This window comes from Ascidia mentula, chromosome 2 (assembly GCF_947561715.1).
Source record: "Ascidia mentula chromosome 2, kaAscMent1.1, whole genome shotgun sequence".
Lineage (NCBI taxonomy): Eukaryota > Metazoa > Chordata > Ascidiacea > Phlebobranchia > Ascidiidae > Ascidia > Ascidia mentula.
Window position 1 is genome coordinate 4,499,492 of NC_138567.1, and position 6,517 is coordinate 4,506,008.

A 6,517-nucleotide genomic window follows, 5' to 3' on the forward strand; every position below is an offset into this window, starting at 1 on the left:
CCTCAAAGTTTTCTCGGTGGTTATTTTACTTCCCATATGTTATACATGTACGCAGTGAGTAATTTACTTGACTAGTTTTAAGTTTCTTACAACTATTTTGGACACACGACCCGTTGAATTGTCACTGAAATGCCGGACAGACATAAAAAACTACCGGAACAGCGTTTGTTGATCACTGCATTGTAGTCGTAGAAAATATTTTGAAATGGTATAATTACAAGCCAAGAATCATTGTTCTGTTTCTGTTCCATAGTTTTCCATTACACAAACTAATATTCAATATTCTGGTTCATAGGTAAGCAAGGAAAGTTGAAAATTGTGGTTATTTACCGGAGTTGTGGTTCCCTGTTATCCGGATGCTTGATGGGAGGGTTGCAAAAATTGTCAAGCACGTCCTGTTTTTATTCCTGTGATAAAGGTATTTGAGAGAATAAGCTTTTTAAACAAGTTATATAAAAATCTCTTTGTTTCGTTGTTCATTTCAGTATCCCAATATTTTTTGATTAATAAAATACAAATATGCCCAAATATTGTACATTACAAATGACCAGAGGTATTTTAATGAAATGAATAAATTAGACGTTGTGTTTGTACGAGTATTGAACAAGAGTAAAATTTTGGCAGACAGCTGCAACATCACCAACGGATCCACCAAACTTCGTTCCACAGAAATGATTGTCTTCGTTCTCTTGCTTCCACTGCATATCTTTCAACTATAGAAGAATGCGTTGAAATTAAAATTTTGCGACTATCGGACGTTTTGTATTATGCTGTTAATAAACGCTTTGATAGATGGATGAATTTTGCACTTCTTATTGTCACCAGTCATTTTATGATTTTTCGAAATATTTGCGGAAAATTGTAGATTGTGACGTCACACACAAACTTCAAGAAATCACCAAGGTTCTTTGACTGATGCTAAGGAAGCAAACTTCTACACACACACAAGATGAAGCAAAGGCACTGCTACCCTTCTGCTACCCTTGGGGCGCAAACACTTTTAGAGCACTGCCAATAACGATTAAACATGGTGAGGCATACATAGCGGAACAACGAAATATTTCGTTATGAAATAGGTAACCGTTATGAAGAGGTATTTCAGAAACGTGTATGTGGGCTGGAGATACGAGTTTTTCAAACTGTTTGGAAAAATATCTTACGGATTTCAATGATGTGTGACATTTTAACCAGAAGTTGTAAGTTATAACGTTGCGCATTCACAAACCGATGTAATTGTCTTGTGCACTTATTACAAGTAAATTCAACGTGTTACAGACGTGAGTTTCGGTTCTCATGCAACAAATCTGTTCCCGAACAAGCATGTCCCAAAAAATTGTGCACATCTACTTAAATAATAACGTCCAGCACTTGGAAAAACATCGATATCCAAAAGTTTAAACACAAGATCACGAATTTGCGTCACTTCCGCTCAGCGCCACTTTAGTAGGACGTTGCCTAGTGACAGCAAATTAAGTTAATTGGGGGAATGATGGATAATATATAGAGCTTGTAATTTAAGTTGTCGGTTGTCTTTTAGTTTGTGGCGTAGGTTTTCGAGAGGTTTATCAAGCCGGCTACAGTTTTCTTTCGATGAGACATGAATATAACAGAACCATTTCCTTCAGATTTATGCAACACTGGAAGTGGAACAGACTTTCTTCGTTTTTCACCAGCAATGTTATCCTCTTTGTTATTAGCTCTATCTTTTCCAGCATTTAATTATTTGTAGCATTGAAATACTGCAAAAAAAACATTCTTCCGCATGCTAAAACAATGGAGGAAAGGCCAGTATGGAAGAAGTCATATTTCTTCTGACATCCAGTGGTAAATCATCACATTACTGATTGTCCACGAGATGACGACACTGGGTTCTTTGAATCCCCCTGTGTGTAAGATAAAATGTGCGCTGACTAAGGAAAACACCACTGATAAACTGTGCAAACATACAACGTGCCAAGTACGCCGTAAGTTTGATAAACGTGTCATGGTCTTTCACAACGCGTTGATAATGTCTATGTAAAAAAACAGAGCCAATTGGTTGTTCAATATCGTTTGTCAGCACATTTCTGTTTTGATTTTTTGTCTAGAAAATATAATCACATTTCCTGTTTGCTGTTTTAACAGTTACAACTGTTATGTAAGAATGCAGTGCTTTGCAGGTCTTATCAGCGGAACTTGGTCAATAGAGTTTGTCGACGAGTTAAAACCATTCCGCGTCATAATAATTTCACAATCGAAGTCCATCCGATTGGCCAAAATGTTGGTACACAACCCGACCAACTCGGGTTAAAAAAGGTCACTTCACACCACGTGACCGTGACGGGTAACTGAACCATGTGGGCCTACACGTGCGTGACATCTTCGAGGTACACCCCGCACTTTAAATAAAGATCATACGCCTTATATAGCAATTGAAATTTACAGGCACATACAAAAGATAAGAACAAGTAGGCCATAACAGTCATTTAGAGCTGGCCCTGCACTTACTTTTTGCTATGATCATATTGCACGGTTTTGCGGTTACCATAGTTAAACACTACGTACCTAAAGACAGACACAGCGTCTTTGGGAAGCAAACATAACTGTAGTGACGTCGGTGGCTGGTAATTAATATTCGACTCAGAATTACTTCGGTGTAGGAACACACAGCAGTAAGGAATTTTACCTAAAAGTTGATAACAAATCAAACGACATTTCAAAACCTACAAAAAGCTCCGAAGTTTCAAATACGGCTTGCTATTGCACTTCTCTATGGGGAGTTAATACTATAAAGTAAATCCATTTGCATCGCGTTGAAATTTTTATTCGTTTCCGTTTGCGAAGACTCACACATATTTACAAACTTTCCAGATATCCCGTCAAAATAAGTCATAAGGAGGAGCAAACCAAGGTCATTTATCGTAGTTTGGAAGCAAATAAGGTTTTCATCAGATACACTTCAGTGAGTATACTTTAATAGAATGCGAGGGTGGTAAGTTTATCAGTATAAGCATCTTTAGTCGTAAGTCCCAAGTGGAGTTTTACGCTGTGCTTAAGCGCACACCTATCTGCAGACCCGTTATTACTTGTGGTTTAGGTATAAACATCACTGCCGATGGGTAAACAGTGTTTTCAGTGGAATTTCGGTTAATGGCTAACAGAATTCGAGTTGTTTGCAGTAGACATCATTGGTTTGAAATCCCAACTGGTGTTTAATTATTGGAAAGTTATATTGAAACTTCCACGCCCCTTTTCTGTAAATCGTTGCGGCGCTTTCTGTCGCTTTAGAAAAACTGTTTTTCAGGTTTCTAAAAGCTTTTGTATTTACGATTTTAATTTTCTTAAATAGCTCACACACACACGCGCGCGCGCGCGCAGGAACATTGTTGTTACAAGTTGTGCAAAGTAACCTTAGTAAAATTCAACACAATTAACACATAAACTTTAACGCATAATAAAAAACTTGATCTCTTTGAGACAAGCAAAAAATCGATTGGCAGCTAAGAATTATTAACTGAAGCGTGTCATGGAGTGGATTATCTTTGTCACGTAGCTGTCAGCTTTACCAAACGCGTTGAAGCATTGCCCCCAACACAACAACAAATATATAAGGTATGGGGCGGAGTTCACTTGACCCGTTGCCTGTGTTGCATAACTCTGAATACAAAAATAGAAAAATTTAGTCAACACCAAAAGCACAGCATTCGCATTGAACCGTTACTTGTGCCGCAGGTCTTAACACACAGAGTTCCAGTAAAACCTGCCAACTCTCCATCCAAACAACCACTGACTTGGAGTCCGCAGCTGCGGGAAATCACTGTGCCTTTGTTTCCATTCGTGTCTAAACAAGCAATTATTAAAATTATTCATTGATTGAGATTGTCGAATTTCCAGAGTTTTTGACCAGTTTAACATGTTTTAAAATTACAACAACACGTGTTTTAAAATAAATACCAACTGATATTTGACTTAAATGCGTAGTAACCTGTGACTTTACGGGTCAAGTATTTCCTTTTTGATATTTATCATATATTACATTTACTTTATTTATCCTAAACTAGGTTTGGTTTGGAATATTTAAGTTATTGCACAAAAGAATTGATACTTACTTGTGCCTGTTAGTATATTAGCAGCGCATTGGTCGTAAATGGACGAGCAATTCACTATGTATGCAGAAGCAAAGTTGGGTTCAGAGCAGTTTTTGTCTCCTTTAAAAATGGCGGGAACAGAGGAGTACGTGCAGTTGTAGCACTGAATTCCATGGCCTAAAACAATGTCGCATTTTAACCTTGTAAATTTTGGGGCATGTTTGTTCAAGGATGTTGATACATAAACGTACAACGACCGCAAACCATGAACACAGTTTTAAAATTATAACAGCTTTGAAATAACAACGTATTAGATGATGCAATTTTTATATATAACTTACCCACTGAAAACAAAGTCACTAATACAATAAGTTTGAGATCCATGAAGTGCATGATTGTAGACATCAAAGTATCATAAAATCAACTAAAAACCTTTCCCTGATTATAAAAAAAGTTTTGGAAATTTTGGTGAAAACTCTTAATTACTGAACTCTTTTTGTGACCCAAGACTAAACATGTTTTCACTGGCAATAACACGCCTTGTTTCACATTTTAAACTTTCTCATTAAAACGTCATCAGAATCTTTTTGATCAATTTTGACAAACTGCTTTATTTTTTATCCCAGTGCTACTTCTCGTTGCACTTTACCGTCATCGCCCTTTTTTAAACACGTGTGTAAAGCATGTCCCCGATCGAGTTCAAAGTTTTTATTTGCTTGACAGCGCCGCCTAGTGTTTTTAAGCCCTTTATGATTTTTAAGACATTACAAATTTTTGAGTTTCCTTTTTTAATCTTTCGTTGTCTGGTCGGGTTTAAAGCTTGCAAGATCACCAAATGGTTTATCAGAGAAAAAAACTACATCGGTGAGGTCGGTAATTCAAATTAGTCACACTAAATCACTGCTCTGAAGCCCGACTTTAGGTAAGACAAGCTGGTAAATTATTGCTAACAAGTAAATTTATGAATAACGTTGCAGCCGAAACGTTGATATTTATACACATTATTGCCTAAAGAAACGTAATGTATTTATAATGTGCCTGACAGCATCAGTGAATGGTTGAATAAATTGAGAACTACTTGTCACGTTAGTTTGGAGTAAAGAAAAAAACGTTTCAATTGTTGTGAAGACATGTTTTTAGTTTTGTTTTTGGAAATATCCTAGGAAGTTTACAGCAAATATCCCATAGACTAACACAAGACAAAAGCAACGAATTTCTTAGAACAAGCCTGCAAGGCTTGCTGCGTTACGTCACGATAGAAGTCTCAAAAATCCTCAAGGTCACTTTTCCTGATACGAAAGTTATGCTACAGGTAAGGTCTGAATTTGTGTTGTGTAATTGACCGCGATGTGCCCTATGTTACCGTTGAGTTCACGCGGGCGGTCTATAAACACGAACCAAGATTTTTAGTACGGAAATTGCTTTCAAATCCCATCCGTAGGTAAAGAAACTTGAACAAAGTTTTTTTTTTGTTGTTTTCTCCACAAGAACTACGTCCACGAGAAGAACTACGGCCATCCTTGCAGTATCATGTCTCTAAAGGAAGCATTGTATCGACTTAGTCGGTTTTAAGATAATATTTTCTTTGTTTCCAAAAGAGCGGTCAGAACGAATTGCAATATAATTTCTTTCTAATTTAGACACAACAACCCAAAATGTAAGGAACACTTTTAGGCGCGCCATTGATTTTGTTGCGCTTTAAAAGAATGCTTTCTTTAACATTTCTACCACCTTACTTGTGGATATTCTTCACCAGCAAAAAAAATAACGATGCAAAAAATCTAAAATCTGTTGGATATCCAACTTGGCACCAAACAACAATAAAGGCCTGCCACACTGCAGCGTCCAGTGACCAAATATATGATATTGATTTTTTCTTGATGTATCCAAAAAACAAATGGAATTTTGTATGTTCCTCGAGAAGCATGTTAAATAAAGCTTAATTACAGTAATCAAGCGTTAATAGAATTCTTGTGATTACAATTCCTTTCTACTCGGTCACTGCTGCGGTAAATTGATGGAATTTAAAGCAGTAAAACTGTCAAATTCTAAGATCGCTAAACAGTGTTGCTGGTAATGAAAGTTAAACAGCCAATATTTAATTACATATGTCTTAGAGGTAGGTTGAAAATCAAACAAAACTGTTGTCCTGCTGGAGGTGGACAAACAATAAACCGTTTCTTCAAGCACGCGATATTTGGTTTAGTGCCGTAGCCAGTCCTAAATTGTCTAAGGCTTAAATATGGGCGTGCCAATCGCAAAATGCTGTAACAAAGATCAATCAACGTTTAGAGCATTTGCTTACAACTTTGTTTAGAAAACACGCTATGTCATTGCATCAAAATGATGGTTCGTCTTCTAATCACGTCAAATGAACTTGAGCGAAATGAGCAAAAATTCCCAATGTAATTAATTGTTTAATCCACGCAACCGCAATTACAGTAAATTTC